General features: G+C 38.0%; 1 long non-coding RNA gene across 1 annotated transcript; it reads left to right on the forward strand.

The window, feature by feature from the left end:
• LOC110272317 lies at nt 1–7,817 on the forward strand. Its single transcript, XR_002363529.1, has 2 exons — nt 1–35; nt 7,643–7,817. It is a non-coding gene; the product is annotated as an uncharacterized LOC110272317 (long non-coding RNA).

The following is an 11,850-nucleotide window of genomic DNA, read 5'->3' on the forward strand; positions in this document are numbered from 1 at the left end:
TAGAGAGAGAAGCTCCATCTTCTCTCTAGAATTAGGTTTAATTACATGTTATCATCTCATTTCTTTTATGATCTCTTACTTCTACTCCTTGATTCTCATGATTTTGTAGCGTTAATTTTACTTTTATGCTCTCTTTTACATTCATGATCTCATGTTGGATTTGTTTACATTTAATGCAATTTTACTGTTGATGTCTCTTTAATTGATGTTAATTTGAGCTGTGAGTTTACTTTTCTTGCAATCAATAGTGGTAGATTTTAGTATCCTTGCAAGTTATGATGTAAATTTTTATTGCACTCTAGGTGTTTGATGAAATGTTTTCTTCAGTTCTTGAGTAGTTTTGTCAACTCTTGGTCTAGGCCAAGGGACTTAAGTGATCTTGAGTTTTGGATACCATGGAATTGGTAATTTGAGAACCCTGTGTGATCAATTTGAAGCCCATTGACGCTAATCCACTACTAAACCAATTAGTGGGGAGGTTAGGACTTATGGGTGGATGTGATTAGGCCTATTTGACATACTTCCAGTCTAGGAGTAAATGTTACGTACTTAAGGCTTCGAGAAGTAGACTTAATGAGTTGACCTCTTATAATTGTCGATAATTGGTATTAACTAGGATTGTGATCTTAAGTACCCAATTCTTAGCCAAGAGTTTTTTAATTTGCTTTCTTTACTTACTCGCTCAATTTACTTATTTTCTTGCCATCTCATAAACAAAACCCCCTTTTTCCCCTCTATAGCCAATACATATGCACTCCGTTGGTTCCTAGGGAGACGACCCGGAGTCCGAAATACTCCGGTAAATTTTCATTGGGGGTTGAACTTGTGACAACCCAAATTTTTGATTGGGTGAATTGTTTGTTGGTGTAGAACTATACTTGCAACAAGATTTCAATTGTGAAATTCTATACTGACAAATTCACGTTCGTCCATCAAAATGGCGCCGTTGCCGGGGAGCCAATGGTGCTATGTTATTGACTATTGTAAATATTGTGAATAGCTTTATCTTTGGTTTATTTGTTGATTTTTGCTAATTTTAGGATTTAGTCTTCTTCATTTCTTATCGCTCTTTGTTTTTATTTTCCACATCACTATGAATTCTCACTTTGGCTGAGTGTAGCTCAAATTATGTTGTAGGAGATGAGAGCTTCAATGAGGATGTACATCAAGGAACTGGAGATCAAAGGTGGGAGGAGCCTCAAACACTTGATCAACCTCCATGGCAACAACCTCCACCAATGCACTATGAAGAAGAGCCGTTCTATGATGCATATCAATCCACTAGCTATGGTGAATTTCCTTGTGACTTCCAAGAACTACCACCATATGCCTATGAGACATATCCTCAACATAGCCACACGTCATACTCACAAGCCTCATACCATCATTCGCCTCCATATGACCATAACTTATACACACCATATCAACCACCATTAGAACTACATGTAGAACAACCACCATCCCAATACCAATACTCTCAAGAACCACAAATTCCACATACACCACCTTAAGAACTTCACCAACATGAACCACCTTTCGATTATAACAATTTTTCCCTAACTGATGAATTTTCTCTTCCAACCCCATCTCCTGATGAAGCCTTCATGTTAGAACTGAGAGACCTTGAATCTCGTATTTTAAGGCGACAAGAGGAAGATGAAACCAAGTTCAAGGAGTTAAGAGTAAGGGTGGCCGGCATAATAGAAGCCGTGGGTCACCTAACATCTCACCTAAGCTCATGCGCCATAAGTACTTCTATTGTTGGATGCGGAGAAGCAACCCCGAAGCTTAGCAAGGATATGAACATGGAACTCCATGGTGAGGAAGAAGAATTGAATCAAGAACCGCAACAAGAGGAGAAGATAGAGATTAGCGAACAAAAGGAAGTGGTGGATGGATGTTTAGGATATGTTGAGTACATAAAGGAATCCCGAGTTGAGGAAACTTCCTCCAAGGAATGTGGAGGGAATATCAAAGAAAAGAGCAATGTCGCAGGAGTAAACAATGAGTTAAAGGAAATTGATAAAGAAGTGGATTCCATCTCTAATGATTTTTTGCCCACTTCGATCAACTCCCTTAACGATCCTGTTGAACCCTCCCCCAGTACATTGGAAAGCAAGGTTGAAGAGGGCTTGCAACCTCCAAAGCCTAATGCAAGTGAAGAACTGGAAGAAGTGCTCCAAGCAACAAACCTTCCTACCTATGATGATTCCGAATCAACATATGATCCTTTTGAGTTTGAAGAATCCTTCCCTAATTTGCTTAGACTTGATGATGAGGTAGACTTCACTAGACCTCCTATCTACGATGAGAGCGATGGGGAAGAAATAGAAGAAATTGGTGAAGAGGAAAGTGAACTTGAGGAGGCTTGGCATGAGGGGGAACTTAAAGAACCTCACCAAGTGGTGGAAACCTCTAGAAGGGGATGGACGGGAGTAGAGCATGCTTTATCACGATCTTTGGGAATTCCTCTACCTGGTTCGTCATCCGGTCCTCCATTTGAGTGGGTAAAACTTCTAACTCGCAGCTGTGTTATCCCACTTGAGTATGGTTTGCTTGAAACGGATGGCCAACTCAGGGCGCTTTGTGGAATCAAGCGGAAGAGGAGGATGTTTAGTGGTTGGCGTTCTAAATCTAGGCTCATTATGGTGGGAAGCTCGGAATTAGAGAGCATAGATTGGTGTAATGCTGAACTAAATGGGTCTAGGAGAGTAGAGTGGTGCTTCCATGAGAATTCTATTTCCTCGTCGCCCGGACACGGTCAAGACAATCAACTAGAAGATGGGTGCGAGGATAAGATATGGGATCCTGGATTAACTTATGGTAGTCATTCTTGGGAGCCCACGTCTTGGAAAGAACCTCACCAAAGCTTAATGAAGAAGGTTGGAACTTCTGACAACCGATTGAAGGACAAGCACTTTTGGAGGTTCAAGGATGGGTACAAGCATAAGCCACCTTGACAAGGAGCCTCCCAATGTCCAACTTAAGGACTTAAACTAAAAGTGCTTGGTGGGAAACACCCCACCATAGTAAACTCTTTCCATTCTCCTGTAGATATAATGAATGAATGAATTGGGTTCCGTTGTATATAGTTTCTTTACCTCTTGGTATATTTTCCTTTGTTTGCTAAGGTGTTTATGCATTCTATACTTTAATAAGGGATGAATTTATTTTCGAATTGAGTTTTTGCTTGAATTTCAAGTTTTCTCAAGTTGTTTGAAAATGCCCCTATGTCTCAAAATGTGCTTAATCTTACACCTTAGCTAGAGTTTCAGAAAAGGAGGGAAAGTTATGAGGTCTTTTGATGCTCATAATAATAAAAAAAAGAAAAAAAAGCAAAAGCAAAAAGCAAGCCACGCGCAAGCGCAAGGTGCGCGCGCGCGTCGGCTGCATATTTTAGTTTCCTGGGCCAAAAACCAGAGAGTTGTGCCACTTTTGGGCCAACTCTGTGCCTCAACCCACGCGGACGCACGCTGTACGCGTCCGCGTCACTCCCTGTTTCGCTGTTCACGCGTTGGCGTACTTCACGCCTCCGCGCCCACCCAATAAGCTCAAGCCATCCATGCAAACGCGCATAGTGCGTGCGCGCGTCGATGCATTTTGGCATCATCCAGGCCAAAAGACCCGAGAGTTGTGCCAACTCTGGGCCTCTTTTGTGCCTGCAGCCCAGCACATCCGCGCCGACGCGCACCTTGCGCGTCCGCGCCCATTCCGATTCCTTCATCTACGCGCAAGCGCACATTGCGCTTTCGCGCCGTTCTTCCATTTCGCCCACCCACGCGAACACGCACCATACGCGCGCGCGTGGATTCGAATTTTCACTTACCCCAGAGACGCGAAGCCCTAGCGCATTCGCGCATCATACCCTTTCCATCCCCAACGTTCCATTTTCCTTCTCCCACCATTCAACCCCCCTCCATCATCAAACTTCTCCTAGTAACCACCTCACCTCCGGCGAGCACTCCAATCCCGTCGCCACCGCCGACTACCATCACCGCGCCGTCTTCTCCCTCTTCTCTCACTTTTCTTTCCTCCCTCTTTCACTGCCCCTCTGCTCTCTGCTTCTCGCTGCCTCTGCGCAACCAGCGCCACCGCGGCCGCCATTGTGACCGGTTCTCCATCTCACTACTCCACTTCACCTTCTTCTTCCCCGTTCTGCTTCTTCTCTGTCTCTGCAACCAGGTTCCATACCTCCCCTATTTTACTTCATTTTCCTGCTTATTGTTAATTACGTTAGTGTAGTTAGAATTAGCGTAGTTAGTTAGTTTAGTTTGATTTAGGTGATTAGCGAATCTGGGCTGAGTAGTGGATTTAGGCATTGTTTGAATTTCTGTTGCTATATGAAATTGCTCTGTTTTGCTGCATTGCCCTGTGTTCATGTACTCTGATAATGCTGCTTATTTGTGATGGATTGGTGAAGGAAATGTTGATTGAAGCAACTGCTTCTGCCCTCTGTGCTGTTTGAATTATTTTGTTGCTGAACTATTGACTGGCTACTACCTCCATATGAACTCACATATGGTTTTGTGTTCTTAATTGTTGTTGAATTCATATGGAATCTGCTTTGTCTGTCTGAATTTGGGGATTAGCCAATATGCTGCTGAATTGCTGCCGAATTTTTCTCAACCATAATCTTAAAATTAACCTTGTTGGTTGGGTGTAACAAATTCTAGTTGATGATTTCTGTTAAATTAGAATTTTGTTGCTTAAATGGTTTTGGAAAATCCTTAGGGACAAGTTTTGGTCTTGCTTAAACTCCTTTCTTGTGATGCATGATGGTTTGCGTCTAGGCATTGAATGGTTTGAATGAATTTTCCAATTGACCATCACTTGTGATTTCCTTAAAATTTTGTGCCTGTTTTGCAATAGACACACAAGTTTGAATGTTCTCATCTATGTGACCAAATAGTTCATTATGTTCATACATAATCTCATTAAGTCACATAGACCATGAGGTTTCCAATTCACATTTGAACTTGTGACTTGTATGCATTGCTAAAGTTGGTGTTAAATATGCTTGATTTACTTGTTTCTCAAGATTCTGATTTCACCAACATTAGAGGAGCATGGTGCGGAGCCGACACAGCAGGAGGCACCACCAGTGACGCAGACTACCACCGAGGTCCAGCAAACTCCTGAGGTCCAGCACGACATTCCGGAGCCACCACCAGTGCCACCTCCAGTCCCACAGCCCGAGCCTGAGCATGAGCCACAGCCTGATGCAATTGTTGACCCCATCCCGAGCTTCAGTAGTAGCATCAAGGACGATGCTCAATCCTAAAGTGTGGGGAGGTCACCGTTCGTGACCGGTGTTTGCACCTATGTGGTGAACTTTCAGACTTTTATTTCTATTCGCTGCTACTCTATTTTGTTTTATTTCGCACTTTACGTTTTAGATCATTTTGGGATTGCTGTACATATTTATGCTTTTGTAGATACTCTTATTTTGGTTGTTGCACACTTTTAGTATAGATATATATATTTTACATCTTAGTTGTTGATTGTGATTAGAAAATTAATGGATTACTGAAAGTCTAGTTGACCCTTTTTATATAAGAAATGTGTTTTGATTGAAAAAAGGGTAAATTAGGAGAATTTTTAAAAATTTTTCTAAATCACAATTTTGCATTAGAATAAGCTCAATCAATATGATGAAATTTCCAAGAAACTCATTTTTAGGGCACCACCCCAATTGGTTAAATTTTTTTTTTTTTAGAACTTGCTTGAAGTATATACTTTGTGGATCATGTTTTGAGCAAAGAACACAAGCATGTGAGATTTGAGCCTAATCGTGTGGTTACATCATATATAACCACTTATTTTCATTCTTGTGTGAATTGTGTGAATTCTATGATTGTAATCTTTGATTTGTTTGATTCTTTATGTCCATTATTTGCGTATACATGCATTTATATGATTGAGGCCATTGTTCAAATAGCTCACTTACCCAAATAGCCTACACTTTTATCTTCCATTGTTAGCCAAATGTTGAGCCTATGCTTAACCCACTTATTCTTAATTATAGCACACTACAAGCCTAAGTGAAAAACAATAAATGTCCATTGTTTGGATCTTTGATTAGCTTAGGCTAGTGAGAGTGTTCATTATTTGATTTTGGGAGAGTTGGGAACATTGGGTAGAGATAAAAGTGTGTTTATATTTTTATTAAAAAATTTTGGGAATTGGGTATATACTCATGTATTAATCAAATGTAAAACCATATGCATTAGTACTTGTATATATACTTTAAAAAAAATAAAAAAAATATTTATAGAAAAAGAAAGAAAAAGAATTGAAATAAAAAGGGCACAAAATGCCCCAAGGTTCAAGGTTCAATAATAATCAATGCATATGTGTGGTGTTTAAAATAGAATGCATGAGTATGCGAAAAAAAAATGAAGAATGGGTAGTTAGGTTTGTTTAGAATTGTATAGGTTGTCATAGGTTAGGTGGGAAGTTTAAGTTAATCAAAGATTCAAATCTTTAGCTCACTTGACTATATGCATCCTACCTTGACCCTAGCCCCATTACAACCCATGGGAAAGCCCTCATGATATTTGTATGCATGCATGAATTAATTGTTGATTGTTAGATGAAAAACAAATCTTGGAAAGCATGATTAGAGGAGAATTGAGTGAATCAACCCCATACACTTGAGCGCATAGAGCAGATACACATCCGGTACGGGTTCGATCGCTCAATTACATGTTTCCACCCTTAATCATCTTTTCTTGCAAGTTTGTGAACTCTTTCAATGATTCAATCCAATTGTGGTTTGCTTGATTGCTAATACCTTAGCCCTTGTGCTTACATGTGTACTCTTGGAAATTGACTTGTTTTGACTGAGCCATTGCATTCATGTAGATAACTTGCATATAAATAGATTGCATTTAGTTAGTAGCTTGCATTGAATAAATGTGATACCCTTTGCTTCTTTCTTGATTTTAGCATGAGGACATGCTTAGTTTAAGTGTGGGGAGATTTGATAAACCCCGATTTTGTGCTTTATTTTATGCTTATTTTGGGGGATTTATCCACTTTTTCCCATATTTATTCAATGAAATAACATGGTTTTGTAATTCTCCCTTAAATTATACTTAATTGTAAAAACATGCTTTTTAGGCCTTAAATTGGTGATTTTAACCCACCTTAATTCCATTCGATGCCTTGATGTGTTTGTTAAGTAATTTCAGGTTCATTAGGCAATTATCGGATGAAAGAAATGAGGAGAAAAGCATGCAAAGAGGAGAATGCATGAAGAAACAAAGATTTGGAAGGAACCAATGGACGCGCACGCGTACAAGGCGCGCACGCGCAAAAGTGGTCTCTCACAAGGACGCGCACGCGTACATGCCGCTTCCGCGCAGATGGAAATTTGCCAATCAACGCGCACGCGCACATGGCGCGCACGCTCCAACACTCGTACTTGGCCCACTTAATGGCAAAACGCTGGGGGCGATTTCTGAGCTGCCCAAGCCCAAATCCAACTAGTTTCTGAGTGTATTTCATGCAAAATTGAAGTCCAAGCAAAAGGGGGGGGGAGTGATTAGTTGTAGGTATAGCATTATGTAGGTTAGTTTCTAGAGAGAGAAGCTCCCTCTTCTCTCTAGAATTAGGTTAGGTTAATCTCTTCTAGAATTAGGTTTAATTACATGTTATCATCTCATTTCTTTTATGATCTCTTACTTCTACTCCTTGATTCTCATGATTTTGTAGCGTTAATTTTACTTTTATGCTCTCTTTTACATTCATGATCTCATGTTGGATTTGTTTACATTTAATGCAATTTTACTGTTGATGTCTCTTTAATTGATGTTGATTTGAGCTGTGAGTTTACTTTTCTTGCAATCAATAGTGGTAGATTTTAGTATCATTGCAAGTTATGATGTAAATTTTTATTGCACTCTAGGTGTTTGATGAAATGTTTTCTTCAGTTCTTGAGTAGTTTTGTCAACTCTTGGTCTAGGCCAAGGGACTTAAGTGATCTTGAGTTTTGGATACCATGGAATTGGTAATTTGAGAACCCTGTGTGATCAATTTGAAGCCCATTGACGCTAATCCACTACTAAACCAATTGGTGGGGAGGTTAGGACTTATGGGTGGATGTGATTAAGCCTATTTGACATACTTCCAGTCTAGGAGTAAATGTTACGTACTTAAGGCTTCGAGAAGTAGACTTAATGAGTTGGCCTCTCATAATTGTCGATAATTGGTATTAACTAGGATTGTGATCTTAAGTACCCAATTCTTTGCGAAGAGTTCTTTAATTTGCTTTCTTTACTTACTCGCTCAATTTACTTATTTTCTTGCCATCTCATAAACAAAACCCCCTTTTTCCCCTCTATAGCCAATACATATGCACTCCGTTGGTTCCTAGGGAGACGACCCGGAGTCCGAAATACTCCGGTAAATTTTCATTGGGGTTGAACTTGTGACAACCCAAATTTTTGATTGGGTGAATTATTTGTTGGTGTAGAACTATATTTGCAACGAGATTTCAATTGTGAAATTCTATACCGACAAATTCACGTTCGCCCATCATGTTTTTTAAAAACTCCCACAAAAGGCCTCGTGGCACCTCAAATTTTGGGGGTAAACCCCCCCCCCCCAAACAACCATTTGGTGGGGTTATAAACCTCCACAAATAAAAAAAAACTGTCACAAATAAACAAAAATCTTGTAATGGAAAAATGCTTATTTGGGTGGGTATCTGTTCCAAACCATCGGAGTACAGGGCGGCACCCACACCCACACCGCTCTGGTACTCAAGAGGCTCTGCTCTGACTTTCCGCCCCTGTTGTTGATCGAGTAGAACTTCCCCCCCCCCCTTCATTTGCACGTCTAACCATCGTTCTAAACAACACAACAACGACGGAAAAAAATGAACACAAAGGGAAGAAGAAGAATAAAAAGAAGACGACGAAGAAGTGGTGAGCTACTACTGCAGTTAGGGTTAAAAAGGGGATAAGAGACCAAACTAGGTTGTATAGTTTCGATTGCCACCTCATATAACCGTTAGACAATCCAGTATGTCAGGTCACTCTCGACAGCAAGCAATTTCATTGGAAAATAGGTAAGGGACCACTTAGGTGCATTTTATTCAATCTTGGAAATATAAGTAGTACAATTAGGAAGTTAGAGGCCAAATTAGTGCATTTCGTAAATCTCAAGGACTAGTTTGGATTTAACTCCTTTGATTGGTGTAGACTTGAGCGTCTACTTTTGAATAAAGTTAAAGATTCTTATTCTATATAGTCCTAAAAAAAGATGGTTATCCTAAAATAAAATATTCGAAACAGACCTTACAATGAGAGATTTTTGTTTAGATAAAGTAATAACAGAGGTTTGGTGGCCTAAAACCAGAGCAAACAAGAAAGAAAATGAACAAGAGACGTATTTAAGAGGTATATTAATTTCCAAAGCGAATACTAGTCATATTAGATTGTTTTTACTTTTCTTTTAATTTGAAAAACATATTATTTTAAGAAATAAATAGTTATTTCTGACCATAAAAGATTCAGACATAGATAAAACAGACTACGAAAGAACTAACTAAATTTTATATCCATAAAAGATGAATTATGTTCGACAAAAATATTCAATTATTAAATTTTTATTAATTCTGTTTAAAAATCACACCAAAATCTAAAAGGTGAAGTCTATGGTGTAGAAGTCACTGTCTTTCTATATATTGTCTTCTACATATGTAAAAATGCCATGTATGATCTCACTGAATGACAAGTATTTTACTGAGGGACAGAATCAGTATTTATTGCAGGTTTTCTATGTTACGATAAGATCAAACACATGGAATGGATGTCCATTTATGACTTGGGCGGTGAACCATGAAAGGGTCATTTTTCAAGGATGAACTAAAATAAATGAGAGTTGAATATAAGAGCATTTTACCTGTATAAATAGATGGCATCACTCGATACATTTTACACACAGTGAAAAAACAACAACAACTGAATATTATTCTCTCTCCCTTTATACATATAGCAATAATAAAAGCAAATGCTATTTTATCTCTCTTTACTTTTTATACTCCTTTCTATCTTTATATATATATTTATGCAATTCTCTCTCTCTTTACTTTTTATACTCCTTTCTATCTTTATATATATATTTATGCAATTCTCTCTCTCTTTACTTTTTATACTCCTTTCTATCTTTGTATATATATATACATTACAACATATAATATTATTATATATCTATAAATTATTATTGAGCTAATTATTTTAATACTAGAGTCTTCTATTTATACATCTTTATCTTATATATATCTCTCATTTTACAACACGTTATCAGCACGAGACTCTGATCAAATTTTTAGGAAGACTCAGGTAACAAATTTTTCATTATGTCGAAACTCTCTCATCTTGAATTCAATGCTCTTGATATATCTGGAAACAATTATTTATCATGGATATTAGATGCTGAAATCCATCTTGATTCAATGGATCTTGGAGATACCATTAAGGCTGAAAATAATGCATCCCAGAAGGATAAAACTAAAGCCATGATTTTTCTTCGTCGTCATCTTGACGAAGGATTGAAAAATGAATATCTTACATTAAAAGATCCTGCAGATCTTTGGAAAGACCTTGAAGAAAGGTATAATCATCAGAAAACGGTGATACTTCCTCAAGCCCGATATGAATGGACGCATTTGCGTTTACAAGATTTTAAATCTATAAATGAATATAATTCTGCAATGTTTTGAATCACCTCACGAATGAAATTGTGTGGAAAAAAAATCACTGATCATGATATGTTGGAGAAAACTTTCTCAACCTTCCATGCCTCGAATGTGCTCCTGCAGCAGCAGTATCGAGAGAAAGGGTTTAAAAAATATTCTGAGTTAATTTCTTGCCTTCTTGTTGCTGAACGCAACAATGAGTTGTTATTGAAAAATCATGAAGCGCGCCCAGCTGGCGCTGCCCCATTTCCTGAAGTAAATGTGGAAAATTACCCTAGAAGAGGTAAATGGCAAGGTTTTAAGAAAAATTATGGAAGGAAAAGGAATTATGTTCAAAAGAGAGGATCTCACCAGAAGTGGGATAAAGAAATGAATATCGGGCAGAATAAATCAACCGAGGATAAGTGTTTCCGCTGTGGTGAAAAGGGCCATTGGTCACGTACCTGTCGTATCCCAAGGCACCTAGTCGATCTTTATCAGGCATCTTTGAAAAAGAACGACAAAGGAAAGGAAACGAATTTTGTTTCAAATGATGATGAGAACTCCACCACTCATTATGATGTATCTGATTTCTTTGAGGATCCTGAAGGAAATATTGGTCATTTGATCAATGATGGAATAGTTTAATATGTGGGATTGTGAAGTATATATGTAAATAAATAATGTAAAGAACTTATTGTTAAGTTTTATTTAAGTTTCAAATGTGATGTACATAAATAATGAAATATTAATGTTTATGAATTTTGAAATTATTAAATGTGTCAAATTTTAAAATAAAATTTCAGTATATGACATTATTTTATGTACAGTGTTTCTTAGAAAAATTCTGATCAAGTATTCAATTTAACCGTGCATACTACTCATTTTATTATTATTTGTTTTTGAAGAGAATGGCAAGAATATGTAATGAAGATGTATGCCTTGCGGATAGTGCAAGTTCACACATTATTCTCAAAAGTGATATATATTTTACCCATCTTGTGCCAAAAGAGGAATATGTTAATACTATTATTGGCTCAGGCAATGTGATTGAAGGCTCCGGAAGAGCTATAATTTTGTTTCCTGGAGGAACAAAATTTATAATAAATAATGCATTGTTGTCTACCAAGTCTCAAAGAAACTTGTTGAGCTTTAAAGATATTCGA

The sequence above is a fragment of the Arachis ipaensis genome, chromosome B01, assembly GCF_000816755.2.
Source record: "Arachis ipaensis cultivar K30076 chromosome B01, Araip1.1, whole genome shotgun sequence".
In the NCBI taxonomy this organism is placed as follows: Eukaryota; Viridiplantae; Streptophyta; class Magnoliopsida; order Fabales; family Fabaceae; genus Arachis; species Arachis ipaensis.